The sequence below is a fragment of the Taudactylus pleione genome, unplaced genomic scaffold (genome assembly GCF_031769625.1).
Source record: "Taudactylus pleione unplaced genomic scaffold, aTauple2 ptg000250l, whole genome shotgun sequence".
NCBI classification, from domain to species: domain Eukaryota; kingdom Metazoa; phylum Chordata; class Amphibia; order Anura; family Myobatrachidae; genus Taudactylus; species Taudactylus pleione.
In genome coordinates, this window is record NW_028284652.1 from 3341299 (window position 1) to 3367165 (window position 25867).

Genomic DNA, 25867 nt, shown 5'->3' on the forward strand with positions numbered 1-25867 from the left:
TTCTGCTAATACGCACGCAACGCAGTTGCTAATATCAGCGGTGATATGTAAATGTTTGCATTCGCATTGCGATCGCAGTGCAACATATGGACGCCCACTTCTCCTTACTCACATCCGTATACTTTGGTAACATAGCAAAATAATCCGTAACATCGAGTAACATCGGACCCTGCAACACCGTTGAAACGCACTGGCATGCCTGCGTTCACCCCAGTGGCATATCTATAATGGGTGCAGTGTGTGCGGGGCACACGGGCCCCCGGGTCCAGGAGGGCCCAGCACCGCACACACTGCACCCATATTATTTTAGACTTACCTGTCCGTGGTCCAACGTCGGGTGTCTGCGCTGCGGAGAACACCGGAAAATGGCCGCCGTGGCCATCTTTCTGTTTTTCTGCGCATGCAGACTCCGGGCACTAGAGTGTTTGCCCGAGTCTACTGCGCATGCGAAGAAAGCCAGAAAAATGGCCGCCGCAGCCATTTTCCGGCGTTCTGCGCATGTGCAGTAGACTCTGGGCACACTCTAGTGCCCGAAGTCTACTAAGGCTCCGGTAGCTGGCTAGCCACGTCAGTCGGCTGCCGGCCACCGGGTGAAGAAGGGGGCCCCACACGCGGAGCGCACACGGCCCCCTCCTCTCTTAAGACGCCCCTGGTTCACCCGACCACCCCCCCGTTACCACCCACAAACAGCACTTTCTATCAATCACTCTGCGATGGGTTTGCGTCACCACTACGATCGCAGCTCTGACCACAGTGTCTGGTTTGCACACGCGCACTGCGATGTGTAGAATCACTTGCCTACAGAAGGTGCTGTAGGCAAGTGATTCTAGAAATGGGACTCCGACTGCAAAATGTACATAGGTGCAACCTATTCTCTAGCTCCATCACTAACATTATACTTACCAACCAATATCTACGTACATACTCTCAAAACAATAATCAACGTCATGTCCTAATAACATCTTTACCAATCTGACATAGGTTCCTGAGTTATATATATTTCTCTTTATACTTAAAAGCTTTGAAATGTTATTGCTGCCTGAATAAATCAATATGCAGCTAGTCTGAGGGGGCTCTTGTTTTCATCCAGAAGCCCTATGCTGCAGGCCCAATGGCAATTACGTAGGTTTCTATGTCCCCGTTGGTTTCTGTCAATGCAGGAGAATATTCAGTTTTATCTATAAATGGAGGATTCCATTTCCCCCCTATGAAAGTGAACTGGTGAACAGCTTCTAGTAGAAAGCAACAGTTGTTGCAGTTGCAAAGTGCAGAAAATCTGCCAGAGGCACAGCCCTTACACCTGCACCTGTTCTGACGACAGGGCACCTAGACCATCTCACTGCTGCTGTTCCTCTGCTAACCCACCCAACAATGCCTGCACGTGAACAGTGTGATGTTATGCATGTCCTCTGCTACTTATGTACTTGCATTCCATGCCATAATGGTGTACAGATCATCTCCTTTTCCTACACTCACATTTTTTTCCCTTAGCCCCATAACATTCCATTACTCACACTTTATACGGTTGCTGTCGCCACCACAAATTTATTAACTCAATTCTACAGGTACTTCTGTATTTCAGTGTTAATAATAGACTCGCAATCCTACACATTTCCTACTATCAATTTACCATTTTTGAAACCACCCCTTTTAGATTGTGCTTTAAACCCGTTATTATTCCCTGTGACACCCACACATTATCCACAAAACACTAACAAAACCACTATTGTTCATTTTGTATCAATTTATATTCTTCTAGTCTCAGAACTCTCTGACACCTCCATTAGATTTGTACAGTATACACTAGTATGTCTGTGCATGTATAGGTGTATGCGTGTATAAATGTATGTAAGTGCCATCTCATAATGTACACAGCACAGTCATTAGGATTAAGAAGGAACCCTGCCTGAAGAACTTGCAATCTAATAACAAGAATGATTTCCATATTTAGACATGTACACAGCAGAAATATCAGACTACAGCAGTCCCTGTCTGATGATCTTATAATGTAATAATACAAGTATGTGTTACATTATTTAGAAATATACACAGAAATAAATATATTATACAGTATTCCCTTTCTGAAGAGCTTACGATATAACTACTATGAATTTCTTCATTTATTCTAATTACTGTGTCACTGCTTCTACATACAACCTACAAATGTTCTCCTTTCATCAGCAGGGACTCATAAAGCTGCATATTTGTTATTGCTGTATTTCTATTATATTTAGAAACAATATTATACCTGTGTACCGCCCCCTCCCAAATATATTCTCACAGACCATACTGTCCATGTACTGTCCCTTACTGCCCAACACTCACCTATCTCACCCCTCAATTATAGATTTACTCACGCCCTGGTAATCATGTACTACACCCCCTACTAGTCACAGTTGTGGAGCCGAATCTTCATATCACCCTCCAGCACCCTCTTCAAATTGTAACCTACCACACCCATGTCACCCCTCCAGCATTACTCCGCTGTAACTCCCTGTCACCCAGCAGATTGCAATAAAACAATGACTTATAACTGTACCTGTCACTCTAGTCAGTATAAAAGATCCAGTGCAAAGAGCACTCAGGTGGATGGGTTACCAACACAACACACCTAGACACTTCCCCAATAAACCATCCATCAAGTTGTTTCTTTCTTTGATGTGTGTTGTATCTCTTTGTCAAGGCAACAAGATCTCAGTGTGTCCTGTGATAAATATTATTCTATGCAACTTTATTAAAAAAAAAACATAATGTAATAAAATAGTTCTATAAAGCAATAAGCACCATGTACCGTATGATAAGGAAATGATAGAACACCTATTACTTAAGTCACAGTGCAAAGTAGCCACAACACATATTACACCAGCCAAGTAATTGGTACTTACCACTTATCCGTGTAATAATCCCTACCTAATGGCAGGAAGGAGCTGCTATAGTTTCATCCCCAAATACTCAACATGTAGCAATAAAAGCAAAGACAATGCTGTAATCTGGAGAAAGAGGGTAAAACACACTCACCTTCCCCAGTAAGGAGGCAGAGTTCTCCAGAGTTATAATCCCATTGCTGCTGCAGGTATTCCAATAGTGCTTGATGCATGCATAGGTATGCAATGTCTATAGCTTGCGTCTGATCGCTGTTCCTGGATGTATACTACTCCTGCTGCATGCCCTATATACACTGACTTTCCAAGACTCGTATGACACCCAGACATGCTCTATATTTTGCCCCCTTGTGGAGTGATGGTAAACTACAGGCTGCTCTATGAAAAGAAGCCTCAGCTTTGGCGATGCTACTGTATTAAAAGACACTTTCGGGATAGCTATGGAGGGACCCGAACGGTCATTTTAAGTCTTTGCATTAGTGTAGCAAGGACGGTAGTTGCAAGAAATTATTGTAGGAAGATCATCCTGTAAGAACTGCAGATCTTTAGTACATAAACTAATACTGGTTTCTGAGGGTAGTAGGAAATCAGAGCTGTGCAGACCAGCACTTTAATAATCTGCAAGTAAATTGGGACATGTAAACTGAATCTGGAGGTGCTGAACATTTGTTGATTTTAGAAATACTGTGTCCTGGATGTGATGAAAAGTGAAATGACAGGAATAGATCATTCTGAATGGCACGTTTCTGTGTCAGCTTTTCCCTACCGCCGTGACATTGTACTCACTTTATTCTAAAGGTGCGTACACACGGTACGATAAAAATGCACAATATGAAGGATAACGATATCAACCATATCGTTATCGTTCATTTTTTGGTACCCAACGATCAGCATTGCACGGGCACGTATGGTTGATAATGATATCGACCATCGCCTGTGCATGCAGGCCAACCTGGTCAATATCAACCAGGTTACATAGGATCACTGGTCGCTGGCCCATCATTGGTGGGTTGGTGGTGTGCTGGATGAACGATAACGATCATCCAGCACACCGGGAAGATGCAGAACGATCAGTCAGCGATATCGTTATTGCTGACTGATCGTACCGTGTGTACGCACCATAATGCGACAATCAGTTGAACAAAAATCTCCAACCTGTGCATCTGAAACTACAAGCCTATCCTGCCCACTGCTCTAGCATCCACTGACACAACCGCTAGGTGCATATGGGGGAGATGTACTAAGCCTTGGAGAATGATAAAGTGGAAAATGATAAAGTGCAAGCCAATCAGCTCTTAAGTGTCATTTTTGAAACACAGCCTGTAAAGTGACAGGAACTGATTGGTTGGTACTTTATCACTCCACTTTATCATTCTCCAAGGCTTAGTGCATATCCCCTATGGGTAGAGCATTCATTGGTTAACAGAGATGAGCATATAGGTTACCTAGCGGTACTCACCATTGAAGTCAAGGTGGAGGCTCACCTTTCTAAGCCAATGAACTAAGTGAAATGCCGCGGCTGAGCCTGTCATTCAGGAAGAACCATCCCTAGAGGACGTTACAGTTCTTAAAACAAGACGGTGAAGACGGTAGATGCCTACATGGAGAAGAGGACTGGTCCAGGTATCGTAGGTGAGTATGTGTGAGTTTGTATGTGTGTAATAAACTTATACTTTCATGGTGTGTGAGTGTTTTCTTTATTTTAACATTTCTTTTACAGGTGAACTAGAGGTACCAGTACTTAATGCCCCATATGCTGGTACTTATGGTTCTCCACGTCATTTTGTTTTTACATTTTAACACTTTAGATGATTTTTACACACAGATGCATGCACGGATCTCACTGATCTGTGTATGCATTTGTGTCAATCAAGTGATAAAGCCAACTTCTAGATATCAGTTATCTAGCGCAGTCTATAAAATGACAGAAGCTGATTGGTTGCTATGGGCAACTTCTCCATTTTATCTCTCTTGCTGAGCTGGTATATGGTGGCAATATGTGTACAGGCTTGAGGTTATAGCAGAGTTTCTGTACACACCAGCAGATGTCTTAAAACTATGAACAGCCCAATTACATAACCAGTGAAGTTGTTTATTGGTATTACACAGTGTACATCCGTACTCACTGTTATACACACTCTTGTAATGGAGCGGAGCGGGATCTCATACAGTTTACCAGCAGGCAAGTGTATGCAGCTTGTGATTAGCAGTGTAGGATGCTAGAAACGCTTTCTGGATGCAGGTCATTCAGGTCTCACCGGAGCTAAGTGAAAGACTACTGTGCTCTAACACGGTGACAAGATGGCCCTGCACATGCGCTGTACTGGTCGGAGGCAAGATTGGAAGAGGGAATGAAGCCTCCCTGGAAGAACATGGAGTCTGTGCAGTAGCGCACTCCACTTTCAACAATATAAGGGAATCTGTGCATGCTGGTTCATGCATGTGGAACTCACATTAGTACAGAGCTGCCCATCTATTACTTGAAAAACACTGTGATGTAAAAACCTTTCCTGTCCTTCCTTGTTAGTCAAAACCTTCACAGTATAATTTTTTATTTAATGTTATTTAATGTTAGATAAATGTTAGCAAACCAAGCTTTTTTAATGAATATACTATATTGATATTAAATAATCTTAACCATGTAAGCATAGATGTTATTGACTTGCAATTATTTTGTTTTGTAGATGTACCTCTTTAAATTTAAAAAGTTTTAAATAAGTATTCCACTTATTCATAGTACAGGCACTTTGTGGCACCATATAAATCAAGGACAATAATGATTATAATAGCACGGCAGTTTAATTGGTCTGGGTATTCCTGCATACCAAAGTCCTTATGAGTTTATTACACTAATAGTCATTGTGATAGTTAGGCATCTATTTATTATATAGATCAGAGGTTCCCAAAGTCCGCCATTACAGTCCGCATTTTAGGGATATCCAAGCTTGAGTCCAGATGGTTAAATCAAATGGATTGAGGCACTAATTAAGTCACCTGCACTCAAGCATGGATATCCCTAAAACGTGGACTGTAATGGCGGACTTTGGGAACCTCTGATGTAGATGAAAGCATTAAATCTATTAAAAAAATTGCGTTTTTGCTGGAGATAGGACTTATTATTATTACAAAACACCAGTCGTCTATGGCTATCTCCAGTGACAGCCTTCACGTGCTCTGTGTAGCCTCCCCATGGGGAAGCCAGTCTGATATGGATTACGGCTGTACATATATTGTGTATTCCTCATCTCTATCTCCAGCGATAGCCTTCACGTGCTCTGTGTAGCCTCCCCATGGGGAAGCCAGTCTGAGATGGATTACGGCTGTACATATATTGTGTATTCCTCATCTCTATCTCCAGCGATAGCCTTCACGTGCTCTGTGTAGCCTCCCCATGGGGAAGCCAGTCTGAGATGGATTACGGCTGTACATATATTGTGTATTCCTCATCTCTATCTCCAGCGATAGCCTTCACGTGCTCTGTGTAGCCTCCCCATGGGGAAGCCAGTCTGAGATGGATAACGGCTGTACAAATATTGTGTATTCCTCATCTCTATCTCCTTTGATACAGTTTATTTTTAAGTTGAATGCGGCTCTGAAAGCCTAACTCTAGGCTGCCAGTCCACAATAAGCTGGGTCACTGATGTGCAGTTGCCTCCCCCTGGCCTGGCGAAGTGGTAAGTTCAGTTTTACTGCTGCCAGGCAAGCATGACCAGGGAGCCAAGCATTGCTCAGATGCCCTGGTATACTTGTTATGATACATTGCTGCAACAGAAGAGTCGCTATTGCCACAATAAACAATGCTATAAGAACTGTAGTGTGTCCAATTTGTGTTAATTAGGCCCCATAATACCACTAATGTCTGAACAATTTTACCAGCTCTCATTGTCTGATATGCATTTAGGTCTGTGCTGTAACAGATCTGTACTTAGGCATGATGATTTTACATTAAGAAAAAGTGAACCTTCAAGCTGATCTTGATTTATGTCAAGCACCCCAGGTCAGGAACCATTGGCCTAGGGCTCCCTTGCTTAATATTTGAAACTTGGTGCCCCCCTCCCACAGCCAATAGCAGTTTCCTGGCTATCTGTCAGACTCTTAAAAATAAAACAGCGTAGCATTATAGCTATGGGCAGACATCTGTGCTCCATCCAGCTCGCTGCCTTATACAGTGCAATTGTTGGAAAATCAAATAATGAATGTTAAAAGAACAATCACCACTAATAATGAAACTTCTGTACCTGCTATAATATAACATCTAAGTAAAGTAGAGTCAGTGTGCAAGTAAAGGGTAAGGAGATGTCTTTACTACATTATATAATATGTTTATGTATTTATCATACCCTGTAAAACTGCACTTGTAAAGCAGTATGTCTATATATAGTTAATTGTGGTTGCTTTTCTGGATTCTAACAATCCCTGCAGATAATATCAAAACATCATTTCCAGTTCAGTGTACCACAGCCAAGGTGCTTCTGCTTCCGTCTGCATGGAAGTTAGTCATAAACTAAATGAAACATGATATAAACAAATAAAGAAAAATAAAACAAAACAGATAACATAAACGTCTTTGTCTAAGCGATTTATAGCTATAAAGAAACAGGCAGGGGGCAATCTCTTACAAGACAGAGGACCTAATTTAGAGTCGGTCGTTGCAGCTGCATGGTCGTAAGGTAAAAGGGGCCGGATATGCAAATGAAGTTAGTTGGACGAGCGAGGGGAGGATGCAGCCGTAAGACTAAAAATACGCCCCCTTCTCGTTCACATTACACATCATCTCCGGGCATATAAGGATTACTCGAGACCATCGGGAACCATCGGAGCTGCTCGTAGAGATTAAGGTTGACCATACCCTCTCTTAAGCACTACGATCAAGTCAGTGTAAAATCCTCCCATGTCACATGTGCCATGACACTACTTAGTTAATTATGCACTCCCATAAAACGCCGTTTGCATAGTCAGGCACGCCTGCGTTCGGATCTCCACTCCCCCGTTCACAAGCACCTTCCCCTGTTACCACCCACAAACGCCTCATCCTGTCACTCAAACTAACGACCTGGCTGTGTTCAAAGAGAGAGCAATTTCTGATCGTAACAGCTAGTTTGCGCACGCGCATTGCGAATTTTATGCATGCGCAGTTTAGCGAACATCAGTGGCGTACGACCGAGTGGCCGCAACGACCGACTCTGAATGAGGTCCAGAATACTAGAAGTTGGGATCACATATTGCTTGTCCATATGACAGGTGAGAAAATTGATGGAGGTTGTAATATATAGTGGGTATTGGTGCCATTCGTTGTCCAGGTGTGAAAATCATGTCATTTCCACAGATGAAAGTATATTGCTGGCGTAATGCGGCACTTTGCAGGTGTAAATATGATATGTATAAGTGATAAATACCATTACCTTGTGGTCTAGTTGTGTCTTAAGGGCCCAGCTATGCTAGACAGCTGTGCCTCTGGTCATCAGTGTACAGCCTAGAGCACACCAGAGGCTCTCTCAGCAGCCACAGAAGTGTTCTAATGTAAAAGGAGAATTGCATCCTGGGAGTTCTAGGACAACACGCACTTTACCATAGCCTGCTGGTTATGCCAGGCTACGCCTCAGGGATCAGTGTCCAAACCTCCAGAATATGGCTCAGAACTTAAACTAGAATTTGGCATAGGAGCCAGCTCTGTGTGTGTTTTTGAGGACCCCCAAATATTTGTGCTGGCGCTATGCATGCCATTTTTGAGCTACTGTATATGAAAGGTAAGCTTAAGCATCCCCAAACACTTTAAGAAGTTGGCTCCTATGCAACCTGGGGACAAGTATTGGATGTAAATCTAACTGGAAGATCTAAAGATTAGCTCTCCCATGCCAGACTAAGAGCCAGCAGTGACAAGCGAGGGGTGAGGTCACATAGGAGAGCAATATCCCCCCACCCCCCATTACTTCAATATGTGGCAAGTGTCACAGTGACACCTGTTTGCAAGTAAGGGGTGTCAGACAGAATTAGCTCAGGGCTGGAAGCTGGTTTTCTCACCAACAAGCCTGTGTTAAAACTAGGGGTGTGCACCGGCCACTTTTCGTGTTTTGGTTTTGGATCTGGATCTTTCTTCGTGTTTTGGATCTGGATTGGTTTTGCCAAAACCACCCTTCCGTGTTTTGGGTTCTGGGTTTTGTGTTTTGGATCTGTATTTTTTTGAAAAAAAGCATAAAAACAGCTAAAATCACAGAATTTGTAGGTTTTTCTGCTCCTATGCTATTATTAACCTCAATAACCTTAATTTCCACTCATTTCCAGTCTATTCTGAACACCTCACACCTCACAATAGTGTTTTTATGTCCAAAAGGTTGCACCGAGGTAGCTGGATGACTATGCTAAGCGACACGAGTGGGCGGCACAAACACGTGACCCATCTAGGAGTGACACTGCAGTGGCAGACAGGATGGCAGTTAGAAAAACTAGGCCCCAAACTGTACATAATGCAAAGAAAAAAAAGAGGTGCAAGATGGAATTGTCCTTGGGCCCTCCCACCCACCCTTATGTTGTATAAACAGGACATGCACACTTTAACAAATCAATCATTTCAGCGCCAGGGTCTGCCACACAACTGTGGCTGAAATGATTGGTTCGTTTGGGCCCCCACAAAACAAGCTGGCAATTAATGTGTCCCTGCACAAACTGGCTCTACAGAGGCAAGATGTCATCCTCATCCTCCTCATCCACCGATTCCTCACCCTCTTCAGTGTGTACATCCTCATCCTCACAAAGTATTAACTCGTCCCCACTTGAATCCACCACCACAGGTCCCTCTGTACCTTCTGGAGGCTGGTCTCCCTGGAAGAGCTGATAATTCATTTTGATGAACATCATCTTCTCCACATTCTGTGGAAGCAACCTCCTACGCCTTTCGCTGACAAGGTTCCCGGCTGCACTAAACACTCTTTCGGAGTACACACTGGAGGGGGGGCAACTCAGGTAAAATAGAGCCAGTTTGTACAGGGGCCTCCAAATTGCCTCTTTTTCCTGCCAGTACAGGTATGGACTGTCTGACATGCCTACTTGGATGCTGTCACCGATGTAATCCTCCACCATTCTGTCAATGGTGACAGTATCATATGCAGTGACAGTAGACATGTCAGAAATTGTTGCCAGGTCCTTCAGTCCGGACCAGATGTCCAAACTTGGTCCTGCCTGCCCTGCATCACCGCCAGCGGGTTGCTTAGGATACCTAAGTTTTTTCCTGGCAGCCCCAGTTGCGGGAGAAAATGAAGAAGGAGCCGTTGACGTGTCACGTTCCGCTTCAGCTGACAGTGTGTTCACCAGCAGGTCTTTGCACCTCTGCAGGCTAGTGTCGGCCGGAAAGAGAGACACCACATAGGCTTTAAACCTAGGATCGAGCACGATGGCCAAAATGTAGTGGTCTGATTTCAACAGATTGACCACCCTGGAATCCTGGCAAAGCGAATGAAGGGCTTCATCCACAAGTCCCACATGCCGAGCGGAATCGCTCCGTCTTAGCTCCTCCTTCACTTTCTCCAGCTGCTTCTGCAAAAGCCTTTTGGTTTGGACTGGAGTGTACTTTCGGGGGTTACAGCACCCTTAACGGTCAAGCCAGCCGGCCCTTTACTTATGACACAGGCGCACGCTTGGCACTACTTTGTTGATGCACGTGCGGCTACTGCGCACACAATTCACAAACACAGAAAATAATATTTTTTTTGGTTTGGACTGGAGTGTACTTTCGGGGGTTACAGCACCCTTAACGGTCAAGCCAGCCGGCCCTTTACTTATGACACAGGCGCACGCTTGGCACTACTTTGTTGATGCACGTGCGGCTACTGCGCACACAATTCACAAACACAGAAAATAATTTTTTTTTTGGTTTGGACTGGAGTGTACTTTGGGGGTTACAGCACCCTTTAACGGTCAAGCCAGCCGGCCCTTTACTTATGACACAGGCGCACGCTTGGCACTACTTTGTTGATGCACGTGCGGCTACTGCGCACACAATTCACAAACACAGAAAATTATTTTTTTTTTGGTTTGGACTGGAGTGTACTTTGGGGGTTACAGCACCCTTTAACGGTCAAGCCAGCCGGCCCTTTACTTATGACACAGGCGCACGCTTGGCACTACTTTGTTGATGCACGTGCGGCTACTGCGCACACAATTCACAAACACAGAAAATAATTTTTTTTTTGGTTTGGACTGGAGTGTACTTTCGGGGGTTACAGCACCCTTAACGGTCAAGCCAGCCGGCCCTTTACTTATGACACAGGCGCACGCTTGGCACTACTTTGTTGATGCACGTGCGGCTACTGCGCACACAATTCACAAACACAGAAAATAATTTTTTTTTTGGTTTGGACTGGAGTGTACTTTCGGGGGTTACAGCACCCTTAACGGTCAAGCCAGCCGGCCCTTTACTTATGACACAGGCGCACGCTTGGCACTACTTTGTTGATGCACGTGCGGCTACTGCGCACACAATTCACAAACACAGAAAATAATTTTTTTTTTGGTTTGGACTGGAGTGTACTTTCGGGGGTTACAGCATCCTTTAACGGTCAAGCCAGCCGGCCCTTTACTTATGACACAGGCGCACGCTTGGCACTACTTTGTTGATGCACGTGCGGCTACTGCGCACACAATTCACAAACACAGAAAATAATTTTTTTTTTGGTTTGGACTGGAGTGTACTTTGGGGGTTACAGCACCCTTTAACGGTCAAGCCAGCCGGCCCTTTACTTATGACACAGGCGCACGCTTGGCACTACTTTGTTGATGCACGTGCGGCTACTGCGCACACAATTCACAAACACAGAAAATAATTTTTTTTTTGGTTTGGACTGGAGTGTACTTTCGGGGGTTACAGCACCCTTAACGGTCAAGCCAGCCGGCCCTTTACTTATGACACAGGCGCATGCTTGGCACTACTTTGTTGATGCACGTGCGGCTACTGCGCACACAATTCACAAACACAGAAAATAATTTTTTTTTTGGTTTGGACTGGAGTGTACTTTCGGGGGTTACAGCACCCTTAACGGTCAAGCCAGCTGGCCCTTTACTTATGACACAGGCGCACGCTTGGCACTACTTTGTTGATGCACGTGCGGCTACTGCGCACACAGTTCACAAACACAGAAAATAATTTTTTTTTTGGTTTGGACTGGAGTGTACTTTCGGGGGTTACAGCACCCTTTAACGGTCAAGCCAGCCGGCCCTTTACTTATGACACAGGCGCACGCTTGGCACTACTTTGTTGATGCACGTGCGGCTACTGCGCACACAATTCACAAACACAGAAAATAATTTTTTTTTTGGTTTGGACTGGAGTGTACTTTGGGGGTTACAGCACCCTTTAACGGTCAAGCCAGCCGGCCCTTTACTTATGACACAGGCGCACGCTTGGCACTACTTTGTTGATGCACGTGCGGCTACTGCGCACACAATTCACAAACACAGAAAATTATTTTTTTTTTGGTTTGGACTGGAGTGTACTTTGGGGGTTACAGCACCCTTTAACGGTCAAGCCAGCCGGCCCTTTACTTATGACACAGGCGCACGCTTGGCACTACTTTGTTGATGCACGTGCGGCTACTGCGCACACAATTCACAAACACAGAAAATAATTTTTTTTTTGGTTTGGACTGGAGTGTACTTTCGGGGGTTACAGCACCCTTAACGGTCAAGCCAGCCGGCCCTTTACTTATGACACAGGCGCACGCTTGGCACTACTTTGTTGATGCACGTGCGGCTACTGCGCACACAATTCACAAACACAGAAAATAATTTTTTTTTTGGTTTGGACTGGAGTGTACTTTGGGGGTTACAGCACCCTTTAACGGTCAAGCCAGCCGGCCCTTTACTTATGACACAGGCGCACGCTTGGCACTACTTTGTTGATGCACGTGCGGCTACTGCGCACACAATTCACAAACACAGAAAATTATTTTTTTTTTGGTTTGGACTGGAGTGTACTTTGGGGGTTACAGCACCCTTTAACGGCCAAGCCAGCCGGCCCTTTACTTATGACACAGGCGCACGCTTGGCACTACTTTGTTGATGCACGTGCGGCTACTGCGCACACAATTCACAAACACAGAAAATAATTTTTTTTTTGGTTTGGACTGGAGTGTACTTTCGGGGGTTACAGCACCCTTTAACGGTCAAGCCAGCCGGCCCTTTACTTATGACACAGGCGCACGCTTGGCACTACTTTGTTGATGCACGTGCGGCTACTGCGCACACAATTCACAAACACAGAAAATAATTTTTTTTTTGGTTTGGACTGGAGTGTACTTTGGGGGTTACAGCACCCTTTAACGGTCAAGCCAGCCGGCCCTTTACTTATGACACAGGCGCACGCTTGTCACTACTTTGTTGATGCACGTGCGGCTACTGCGCACACAATTCACAAACACAGAAAATATATTATTTTTTTAGCACTTGGGGGGAGCACCCCTGATGGACAGTGCACCCCCTGGACAACACTACAGCACCCCTTTAGGACTGGGACACTGCACAGGACTTTGGAGTGGACACTATGGAGAACTGACTGCACAACACCGTCCAGCCAGCCCCTATGGACTTTGAAGTAGTGGACACAGCCCCTATTAACAACAGCAGCACAGCACAACACAGCCAGCCCCTATGGACTTTGAAGTAGTGGACAACAGCAGCACTACACTACACTACACAGCCCAGCCAGCCCTAACTCCCACCCTCCCTCTTCACTGTCCAAAGCCGATTGAGAAAATGGCGCCGACGCGGGTACCTTATATAGGATCCAAAACCCGCGAGACTCAGAAGGCGGGATGATGACGTTTTGCCTCGATTTCAGATCCGAGTCAGGCGGGAAAAGTCGAGCCTGACTCGGATCGGACTCGGATCGGGGGGGCTCGGGGGGGTTCGGATTTCAGAAATCCGAACCCGCTCACCCCTAGTTAAAACTAAAGCCTAGGAGCCCGAGTAAACTACATAAGGCCACATTGTATTGATTTGCACTTAAAGGCACAAATGGAAGAAGCCTCTAAGAGTAAAGTTAACAAAAACAATATTACTATTAAGATCCAGCATGTTTCCGCTTTGTTCATAGGCCAATAGATTGAAATTAACACTATCTCCCAGCTGTTTTGCATTGATCCCAGTAACCTGAATCTGAGCTCTCCTACCAGGATAAGTACAGGATGCCGGCAGTCGAGATCGCGGTGATCGGAATCCTGATGCTGGCATTCTGATAGGTCAGTAACTCTCCCCCCTCTCCCTACTCTAACCCTAACCCTCCCTCCCCATGGCCTGACCGTAACCTCCCCTATGTGCCTAAACCTAAGCTACCCCTTACCACACCCTAAACCTAACCCTACCCCCCTAGTGCCTAACATTAACGCTAACCCTGCCCCCAACACCACTGCTTATCTTTGGGATTCTGGCGGTCGGGATGCCGGTGCCGGGATTCTGACAAGTTTCGGATTTCTACGCCGGCCTGCATCCCTCCTACCTATCCAGCAGTCCTGATACACAGAAAGCCAAAACGACACATTGCCCAAGAAGAGTGAGCTATTCCAGGGGCCAATAAATGAGCCTGGTGATGGCCGAGGTAACACTCCTAACTTCTTATAACTAGGGACACAATGATGTCGAACACCAGACATTCAAAGTTAGCGAGTGGCTCATTTCGCCAAGCAGTGCCAGTAAGAGTAGTCAGTGATGCCTAGTTGCTGGAAACCAGCAAGACACCAACATTTGCAGTGGAGCAGGGTGGCAGAGCAAACCCATCCTGCAACCCAATTTCTGCAAACAATTCTGGCAAATGGAAGAGCTGAAGGAAAATCTGTGGACTCTTTCCCCGGCAGATCAGGGACATGTCAGAGAGATCTATATAGGGTAATGGGTTTGTTTCACGACAGTTCACAGACTCTTGAAGGCTCCACCAGCCCAGAGATAGGCATAATACATTTTATTCTATCCTAATGCCACCTTCTCCAGAATAGATTATAATCTACTCTGGAGTGCATGGCATTAGGATAGAATACAATATAATTATCTTTGTTTGAGCCAGACATTTACTGTACCTATAATACAACAGTCACACATTGGTCAGGCCAAACTCTAGTGCTTCTCTCAAGTTTTATCCCACACTCCACCCAAGTCAGTAGTATTGAAAGCTTAACGAGAACCTACTGAAAGACCATATTGAACAAGCCATTGAAGATTGTGGACAAAGAAAGAAACCCAGGCACTTTAAGAGTTAAATCGCACTGTTCAACAAGGCTGAATGGGATAGTCAGTCCCAATAAAAAAGGAGACCAATATATATGAAAAAGCAGCTTGTGGATCAGGGGGTGAATACAACTGACAGATGCAATTAATACTTAGGTTCGTATCTAAGATAAGTTATTTAATTACTAAAAAGCAAAATAAAATAACACATAATCAATCACATTAAAAGGCACCTATGTCACAGAATGTATACAGTGTAGCACATTTAGAGGAATAATCCTCTAACTTCAGCGTAATGACCTGCACACCTGATTTCTAACAGGAGTCTGATTATTTTATTATGTTCAGTATTAATACCTTTAAAGTTTGATTTATACTTGCCACCAAGGTAAGGAGCTTTACGTAGATATTTCTCCTCGTGATAGCGGGTTTCACAATGTTACTAATTAACCCAGGTAGCCGGCATTGGTAGTATACTGTATGGCCAGGTACACGGTGGTCACGATGTGATAGCTCTACTCACTGCGTGGGGAGCTTGGATCTCCATATAGTGGCTTTTCTGGCAGCAACAGATTATACACAGCTCCAGGCGGCGTTCTCCCTTAATTAGGTGTTTTTTTTGTTCAGCAGGCAATGAAGGTGAGTGTCTTGGAGTGCAAAATCCCAATGAAACAGCTGTACCCGTGGTGAGGGGAGCCTGGTTCTCTCCTTAGCATCTTAGCCCAACAGTTAATGTCTGCTCTGTTAAGGGCTCTTAACCAGATGGGAAAGAAGTAAAACTTCTATTCACTTAGATGGTAAGCGTTGCAGCAATTGGCGTCCAGGTAGTACAGCAGGTGTCTGGTCAGTGAGGAGTAACATTAGGAGTCACCTACGCGTTTCAATGCTTCTCCAGCGTCTTTGTCAAGGTGACCTTGGAGAAGCGTTGAAACGCATAGCTGACCTCCTAATATTACTCCTCACTGACCAGACACCTGCTGCACTACCTGGACGCCAATTGCTGCAACGCTTACCATCTAATCCAGGTGTGGGGAACCTTTTTTCTGCCGAGGGCCATTTTGATATATATAACATTATCTGCGGGCCCAGTGCAGGCCACGCCCCCTCCATGTGATGTCTTAAGGGGTGAGGCCACAATCGCTGGTGATTACAGCAATGCCCAGAGCATCCGAGGATGCTCCGGGGAGCTGTAAGGGCAGCAGTGTGACCGTCTAAAGCGTTCTAAGGACACTCCAGGCGGCACTGCTGCATAGATTCTGGCTGCAGTGTGCCATTCTAGGCACCCTGCTAGCCAGATGAGGCTAGCATATAAATGCTCCGTGTGCCAGACCAAATGATTCCGGGGGCCTTGTACGGACCCCGGGCCTGAGGTTCCCCATCCCCGATCTAAGCAAATAGAAGTTTTCCTTCTTTCCCATCTGGTTAAGAGCCCTTAACACAGCAGACATTAACTGTTGGGCTAAGCCGCTACGGAGAGAACCAGGCTCCCCTCACCACGGGTACAGCTGTTTCATTGGGATTTTGCGCTCCAAGACACTCACCTTCATTGCCCGCTGAACAAGCGCAACCATTGTGGCATCATAAAAAACAATTAACAATTAAGGGACAACGCCGCCTGGAGCTGTGTACAATCTGTTGCTGCCAGAAAAGTCACACTGCAGACACTGCTGGAACTCCCACACTGAGGACACCACCGGCACCCCTGCACTGCCGACACTGTCAGCACACATGCACTGAGGACACCGCTGGCACCCCTGCTTTGCCGACACCACCAGCACCCTGCACTAAGGATACTGCCAGAAATCCCGTGCTACTGCTCCACATATTGAGGACTCCGTCAACAACCCCGCTCTGTCAGCACTCCTGCACTCAGGACACTGCCAGGGCCCCCACTCTGCCAACACCGCCACACTGCCAACACTGACGGCACTTCCACATTGAGAACACCACTGGCACTCTCGCATTGAGGACACCGACAGCACCCCGCACTGTCGACACTGCTGTCACAGTAAGTGCACTATTGGTGTATCCAACCCACTGTATAACCCACTGTATCCGTGTTGGAACTTGGAAGCTGAACTGCCACATTTTAGTGCCGCCCACTGTGTGGCTTAGCTTAGTCAGCCAGCTAGCTGGATGCAACCTTTTGGCCTTAACTAGATGAAAAAAATAATATTGTGAGGTGGTCAAAATTGATTGGAAATGACTGGAAATAAATGTTATTGAGGTTAATAATACTGTAGGAACAAAAACAGGCCCAAATTATGTGATTTTAGCTGTTTTTATTATATTTTAAGAAAAAATCCAGATCCCAAACCAAAACTGAAAAACAAAACACGGAGGTGAGGTTTTGGCAAAACTAATCCAGATCCAAAACCGAGGGAGGCCCAGATCCAAAACCACAACCAAAACCAAAACACGAGGGTCGGCACACATCTCTAATTATAATTAAGGGCCTGATTCAGAGCCGGTCGCTATTTGCGCTCGCTCGTCCAGAAAATAGGGGTGGCTATTCAAATGAACCGTTCGCTGTTTGCAGTCTGTTCACGCCTCTAGGTCTGAACGAGCGAACAAAACTTGCGGTCGTTTTTAGGGAAACTACGCCCCCTGTCCGCTCGCATCCTACGTCATGTCCGCTATTTATTAGATTAATCGAGTACATTGAACAGGGTATGAGCTGCTCGCTATTCTTGTGGTTGGTTTTTGCTACCACAATTTTGCGAGCAGTTCTGAGTTAAAAAAAACCAAGTGACGTGGTCAATGACGCTGCTGTATTAATTATGCACTCCCTTAAAACGCCCGTTTTGACCTTTAAGCACGCCTGCGATCGGATCTCCACTCCCTGTTTTCAAGCACCTTCCCCTGTTACCACCCACATACGCCTCATTCTGTCACTCAAATTAGCAGGCATTCGCTATTTTGCAAGCACATGAATTTCGGCCGCACTGACTGGTTCGCGCATGCGTATAACGATCCGTACGCATGCGCAGTTGGGCAAACATCGCTCGGAGCGAACGAGCTGCCACTTACGAGTGGCTCTGAATCAGGCCCTAAGTCTCTACCAATAGAATGGTGTTTAGAAGTTAAAATATTTTGGTATTTTTCTGCCGATTTTTAGTCGATTTTCAATCCGACTGTAAGTAAATGAGAGAATCCTGTAGTGGTTTATGTGAAAGCATCGATGTTTGGTCGATGGTCGATTTAGGTTGGGATTTGGGCCCTGATTCAGACCCACTCGCGAGCGGCTGTCCGCTCGCAAGTGGGTCGATGTTCCGCACTGAGCATGCGCACGACGGAGGGAGCTCCGTCGTGCGCATGCGCCAGACGCGACGAGCGAAGGAAAGTCCTTCGCTCGTTGTGTCTGATCAAAGGGGGCGTGCTGTCGATGTTGCTTGACAGCACGCCCCCTTTAGTGGGCGTGCCGGGGGCGTGCCTCCCTGACGGGGGCGCTCCCACGGGAACGCCTCCCGTCAGAAGCCGGCCCACTGACATCACTAGTGATGTCAGTGGGAGTGATTTTGGATCTGATAGAGCCAAAATCACTCCGGAGCTTGCGGTTGAAAACCTCAACCGCAGGCTCCGGCTCGCAGTTTCGATGGTCGCGATGGTCAAGACCATCGCGGCCATCAAACTGCACGCTCGTATAGCCTGTGGGTGGTGACCCACAGCTATACGAGCGTCCAGGAGGACGCTCCATTTTTATGGAGGGCGGCCCTCATTCAGAGCGTGCGCTCTGCTCAGAGCGTACGGCTCTGAATGAGGGCCTTGTGGTTTTGTAGCCGATTTTGTGGTTGATTTGCAAATCACATTAAAAAAAAAATCACCTACTGTATAAATACACCAAATAGCCAAAATAGACCTTTAGTAAATATACCCCTTAATCTCAGTAATACATACATTAATACATTTCATCCATGAGATAGACACCATTAGTCATAACATATCACCAGGCCTTATAAGAAGCATTACAGGCTGAAACAAACAAATACAGCAACAATGCTGGCAGCTGCAAGTAGAGGCTTGGAGGGCCACATGCGTCTCCATGGCCGTCACTAGACTAGATTAGGGGTGAGCGGGTTCGGATTTCTGAAATCCGAACCCCCCCGAGCCCCCCCGATCCGAGTCCGATCCGAATCAGGCTCGACTTTTCCCGCCTGACTCGGATCTGAAATCGAGGCAAAACGTCATCATCCCGCCTTCCGAGTCTCGCGGGTTTTGGATCCTATATAAGGTACCCACGTCGGCGCCATTTTCTCATTCGGCTGTGGACAGTGAAGAGGGAGGGTGGGAGTTAGGGCTGTGTAGTGTAGTGTAGTGTAGTGCTGCTGTTGTCCACTACTTCAAAGTCCATAGGGGCTGGCTGTGTTGTGCTGTGCTGCTGTTGTTAATAGGGGCTGTGTCCACTACTTCAAAGTCCATAGGGGCTGGCTGGACTGTGTTGTGCAGTCAGTTCTCCATTGGGGCTGTGTCCACTCCAAAGTCCTGTGCAGTGTCCCAGTCCTAAAGGAGTGCTGCAGTGTTGTCCAGGGGGTGCTCTGTCCATCAGGGGTGCTCCCCCCAAGTGCTAAAAAAATAATATATTTTCTGTGTTTGTGAATTGTGTGCGCAGTAGCCGCACGTGCATCAACAAAGTAGTGCCAAGCGTGCGCCTGTGTCATAAGTAAAGGGCCGGCTGGCTTGACCGTTAAGGGTGCTGTAACCCCCGAAAGTACACTCCAGTCCAAACCAAAAAAAAAATTATTTTCTGTGTTTGTGAATTGTGTGCGCAGTAGCCGCACGTGCATCAACAAAGTAGTGCCAAGCGTGCGCCTGTGTCATAAGTAAAGGGCCGGCTGGCTTGACCGTTAAGGGTGCTGTAACCCCCGAAAGTACACTCCAGTCCAAACCAAAAAAAAAAATATTTTCTGTGTTTGTGAATTGTGTGCGCAGTAGCCGCACGTGCATCAACAAAGTAGTGCCAAGCGTGCGCCTGTGTCATAAGTAAAGGGCCGGCTGGCTTGACCGTTAAGGGTGCTGTAACCCCCGAAAGTACACTCCAGTCCAAACCAAAAAAAAAATTATTTTCTGTGTTTGTGAATTGTGTGCGCAGTAGCCGCACGTGCATCAACAAAGTAGTGCCAAGCGTGCGCCTGTGTCATAAGTAAAGGGCCGGCTGGCTTGACCGTTAAGGGTGCTGTAACCCCCGAAAGTACACTCCAGTCCAAACCAAAAAAAATATTATTTTCTGTGTTTGTGAATTGTGTGCGCAGTAGCCGCAGGTGCATCAACAAAGTAGTGCCAAGCGTGCGCCTGTGTCATAAGTAAAGGGCCGGCTGGCTTGACCGTTAAGGGTGCTGTAACCCCCGAAAGTACACTCCAGTCCAAACCAAAAAAAAAATTATTTTCTGTGTTTGTGAATTGTGTGCGCAGTAGCCGCACGTGCATCAACAAAGTAGTGCCAAGCGTGCGCCTGTGTCATAAGTAAAGGGCCGGCTGGCTTGACCGTTAAGGGTGCTGTAACCCCCGAAAGTACACTCCAGTCCAAACCAAAAAAAAAATTATTTTCTGTGTTTGTGAATTGTGTGCGCAGTAGCCGCACGTGCATCAACAAAGTAGTGCCAAGCGTGCACCTGTGTCATAAGTAAAGGGCCGGCTGGCTTGACCGTTAAGGGTGCTGTAACCCCCGAAAGTACACTCCAGTCCAAACCAAAAAAAAAATTATTTTCTGTGTTTGTGAATTGTGTGCGCAGTAGCCGCACGTGCATCAACAAAGTAGTGCCAAGCGTGCGCCTGTGTCATAAGTAAAGGGCCGGCTGGCTTGACCGTTAAAGGGTGCTGTAAGCCCCGAAAGTACACTCCAGTCCAAACCAAAAAAAAAATTATTTTCTGTGTTTGTGAATTGTGTGCGCAGTAGCCGCACGTGCATCAACAAAGTAGTGCCAAGCGTGCGCCTGTGTCATAAGTAAAGGGCCGGCTGGCTTGACCGTTAAAGGGTGCTGTAACCCCCAAAGTACACTCCAGTCCAAACCGAAAAAAAATTATTTTCTGTGTTTGTGAATTGTGTGCGCAGTAGCCGCACGTGCATCAACAAAGTAGTGCCAAGTGTGCGCCTGTGTCATAAGTAAAGGGCCGGCTGGCTTGCCCGTTAAAGGGTGCTGTAACCCCCGAAAGTACACTCCAGTCCAAACCCCCAAAAAAATTATTTTCTGTGTTTGTGAATTGTGTGCGCAGTAGCCGCACGTGCATCAACAAAGTAGTGCCAAGCGTGCGCCTGTGTCATAAGTAAAGGGCCGGCTGGCTTGACCGTTAAAGGGTTCTGTAACCCCCAAAGTACACTCCAAACCAAAAAAATATATATTTTCTGTGTTTGTGACTTGTGTGCACTGTGGCTGCACGTGCATCAACAAAGGAGCAGCGCCAAGCGTGCGCCTGTGTCCCATAAGTAAAGAGCCGGCTGGCTCATTTCTTAAAGGGTGGTGTAACCCACAAAGTGCACTACTCTCCAGCAAAAATAAAAAAATATTTTCTGTGTTTGTGTGCGCTTTAGCCGCACGTATATATATCAATATAACATAAATGGAGGACCAAACTTTCTCTGATAAAAATAAAATAGGGAAAGATCAAGAACCACTTCCTACTAGTGCTGTTGCTGCTGCTGGGAGTTGTTCATCATCCCAGAGAGGAAGTAGGAACATCACTACTTTTACTAAACAATTGACCCTCCAACAGTCCCTAGCGATGAGGATGAAGTACGACAGCAGTCATCCTGAAGCAAAACGTATAACTGAGGCCTTGACTGCTATGTTGGTGTTAGACGTGCGTCCGGTATCCGACATTAGTGCAGTGGGATTTAGACAATTGATGGAGGTAGTGTGTCCTCGGTTCCAAATCCCGTCTAGATTCCACCTGCATCCTCAAAGCAGCAGCGACAAGCGTGCGTCTGTCTGTTAAAGGGTGGTGACACCCTCAAAGTGTGCTACACAAACAATTAAAATATTGTTCTTTTTTTTTCTGTCTTTGTGAAATGTGTGGGCTGTAGCCGCACCTGCATCCTTAAAGCAGCAGCGACAAGCGTGCGTCTGTCTGTTAAAGGGTGGTGACACCCTCAAAGTGTGCTACACAAACAATTAAAATATTGTTCTTTTTTTTTCTGTCTTTGTGAATTGTGTGGGCTGTAGCCGCACTTGCATCCTCAAAGCAGCAGCGACAAGCGTGCGTCTGTCTGTTAAAGGGTGTTGTAACTCTCAAAGTGCTCCAAAAAATCAAAAATTTTTTTTTAATGTGTTTGTGACTTGTGTGCGATGTAGCCACACTTGCATCCTCAAAGCAGCAGCGACAAGCGTGCGTCTGTCTGTTAAAGGGTGGTGACACCCTCAAAGTGTGCTACACAAACAATAAAAATATTCTTCTTCTTTTTTCTGTCTTTGTGAATTGTGTGGGCTGTAGCCGCACCTGCATCCTTAAAGCAGCAGCGACAAGCGTCTGTCTGTCTGTTAAAGGGTGGTGTAACTCACGAAGTGCTCCAAAAAATAAAAAACTATTTTTTTAATGTGTTTGTGACTTGTGTGCGATGTAGCCGCACCTGCATCCTCAAAGCAGCAGCGACAAGCGTGCGTCTGTCTGTTAAAGGGTGGTGACACCCTCAAAGTGTGCTACACAAACAATAAAAATATTCTTCTTTTTTCTGTCGTTGTGAATTGTGTGGGCTGTAGCCGCACCTGCATCCTTAAAGCAGCAGCGACAAGCGTGCATCTGTCTGTTAAAGGGTGGTGACACCCTCAAAGTGTGCTACACAAACAATTAAAATATTGTTCTTTTTTCTGTCTTTGTGAATTGTGTGGGCTGTAGCCGCACCTGCATCCTTAAAGCAGCTGCGACAAGCGTGCGTCTGTCTGTTAAAGGGTGGTGACACCCTCAAAGTGTGCTACACAAACAATTAAAATATTGTTCTTTTTTTTTCGGTCTTTGTGAAATGTGTGGGCTGTAGCCGCACCTGCATCCTTAAAGCAGCAGCGACAAGCGTGCGTCTGTCTGTTAAAGGGTGGTGTAACTCTCAAAGTGCTCCAAAAAATAAAAAACTATTTTTTTTATGTGTTTGTGACTTGTGTGCGATGTAGCCGCACTTGCATCCTCAAAGCAGCAGCGACAAGCGTGCGTCTGTCTGTTAAAGGGTGGTGACACCCTCAAAGTGTGCTACACAAACAATAAAAATATTCTTCTTTTTTCTGTCTTTGTGAATTGTGTGGGCTGTAGCCGCACCTGCATCCTTAAAGCAGCAGCGACAAGCGTGCGTCTGTCTGTTAAAGGGTGGTGACACCCTCAAAGTGTGCTACACAAACAATTAAAATATTGTTCTTTTTTTTTCGGTCTTTGTGAAATGTGTGGGCTGTAGCCGCACCTGCATCCTTAAAGCAGCAGCGACAAGCGTGCGTCTGTCTGTTAAAGGGTGGTGACACCCTCAAAGTGTGCTACACAAAGAATAAAAATATTCTTCTTCTTTTTTCTGTCTTTGTGAATTGTGTGGGCTGTAGCCGCACTTGCATCCTCAAAGCAGCAGCGACAAGCGTGCGTCTGTCTGTTAGAGGGTGGTGTAACCCTCAAAGTGTGCTCCACAAACAATAAAAATATTCTTTTTTTTTTTCTGTCTTTGTGAATTGTGTGGGCTGTAGCCGCACTTGAATCCTCAAAGCAGCAGCGACAAGCGTGCGTCTGTCTGTTAAAGGATTACATCGGTGACAGCATCCAAGTAGGCATGTCAGACAGTCCATACCTGTACTGGCAGGAAAAAGAAGCAATTTGGAGGTCCCTGTACAAACTGGCTCTATTTTACCTGAGTTGCCCCCCCTCCAGTGTGTACTCCGAAAGAGTGTTTAGTGCAGCCGGGAACCTTGTTAGCGAAAGGCGTAGGAGGTTGCTTCCACAAAATGTGGAGAAGATGATGTTCATAAAATGAATGATCAACTCTTCCAGGGAGACCAGCCTCCAGAACGTACAGAGGGACCTGTGGTTCCAGCAGGGACGAATTAATATTCTGTGAGGATGAGGATGTACATAACACTGAAGAGGGTGAGGAATCTGTGGATGAGGAGGATGAGGACGACTTCTTGCCTCCGTAGAGCCAGTTTGTGCAGGGACAGATTAATTGCCAGCTTGTTTTGTGGGGGCCCAAACGAACCAATCATTTCAGCCACAGTTGTGTGGCAGACCCTGGCGCTGAAATGATTGGTTTGTTAAAGTGTGCATGTCCTGTTTATACAACATAAGGGTGGGTGGGAGGGCCCAAGGACAATTCCATCTTGCACCTCTTTTTTTTCTTTGCATTATGTACAGTTTGGGGCCTAGTTTTTCAATGCCATCCTGTCTGCCACTGCAGTTTCACGCCTAGATGGGTCACGTGTTTGTGCCGCCCACTCGTGTCGCTTAGCATAGTCATCCAGCTACCTCGGTGCAACCTTTTGGACATAAAAACACTATTGTGAGGTGTGAGGTATTCAGAATAGACTGGAAATGAGTGGAAATTAAGGTTATTGAGGTTAATAATAGCATAGGAGCAGAAAAACCTACAAATTCTGTGATTTTAGCTGTTTTTATGCTTTTTTTCAAAAAAATACAGATCCAAAACACAAAACCCAGAACCCAAAACACGGAAGGGTGGTTTTGGCAAAACCAATCCAGATCCAAAACACGAAGAAAGATCCAGATCCAAAACCAAAACACAAAACACGAAAAGTGGCCGGTGCACACCCCTAGACTAGATAATAGTTCACATCATTATGTTGTCTGTATTCTTCAGCTAAGTATTCCTCAACATCTCGGATGAACAAACAACCACCAGTTTGGTTTAAAATGGTTATACTGTATGTGCTTTTTATGGCTCAGTCTCTGGTCTGATTCATCAATAAATATTAGTACCCCATGTATAGCATTATTTTTAAAATCCTCATAGACAAGATACCTACATCTAACATCTGCTCTTGCAAACCACACAGAGGGCCTTATTCAGACCCGCTCGCGAGCGCTGAGCACTCGCAAGCGGGTCATTGTTGGCCCAGTGCGCATGCACACAAGGGAGCTGCCTCCGTCGTGCGCAGCGCGAGACCCGGATAGCGATGGCCAAGCCGTCGCTCCGGGTCTCGCTACAAAGGGGGCGTGCTGTCGATGGCGAGTGACAGCACGCCCCTTTTGGTGGGCGTGCCGGGGCGTGGCTGCCCAGACGGAGGCGTTCCCATAGGAACGCCTACCGTCTGGGGCCGGCCCTACTGACATCACAAGTGTTGTCAGTGGGAGTGCTCCCGGCTCTGATAGAGCCGAAAGCACTCCAGGGCTTGTGGCAACGAGACCCTACCTCAAGGATCTCGTCGCAAACCATCTTTTTGGCCGCTCGCTATAGCTGTGGGTGGTCACCCACAGCTATGCGAGCGGCCAGGAGGCCGCTCTAAAAATAGAGAAGGACGGCCCTGATTCAGAGCGAGCGTTCTGTCAGATCGTCCGGCTCTGAATCAGGGCCAGAAATCCTTATTTTTTCTGGAATTTACTGATTCAGGGATGTCACAGGAATCCACATTGAAATCCTTGGTTGTTGCATCCAAATTCGTTCTGCATCTTTTGCGGTAACCCTCGGGGCGCACGCACAGTGTGAATCGGACACATGCACAGTACTACCAACATCGGCCAGCTGAGTGCATATTGTCATAGCGTTTAGTTTAGGGCCTGATTCTCAGTTGGATGCAAGTGGATTTGCAGATATCTGCCTACTGCACATTCGCTGCAGAAACAAATTGCTGACTGTGAATGCGCCG

The 25867-nt window shown here is 46.2% G+C and overlaps 1 protein-coding gene across 1 annotated transcript in view; it reads right to left on the reverse strand.

Annotated features, from left to right (window-relative positions):
- CHRM1 (cholinergic receptor muscarinic 1) overlaps nt 1-3128 on the reverse strand; it is a 286039-nt gene extending 282911 nt beyond the window's left edge. Inside the window, exon 1 of the mRNA XM_088480140.1 lies at nt 3019-3128. The gene's annotated coding sequence lies outside the window, so the exon portion shown is untranslated. The remainder of the gene's footprint in view (nt 1-3018) is intronic.
- Nucleotides 3129-25867: the final 22739 nt, after the last annotated feature.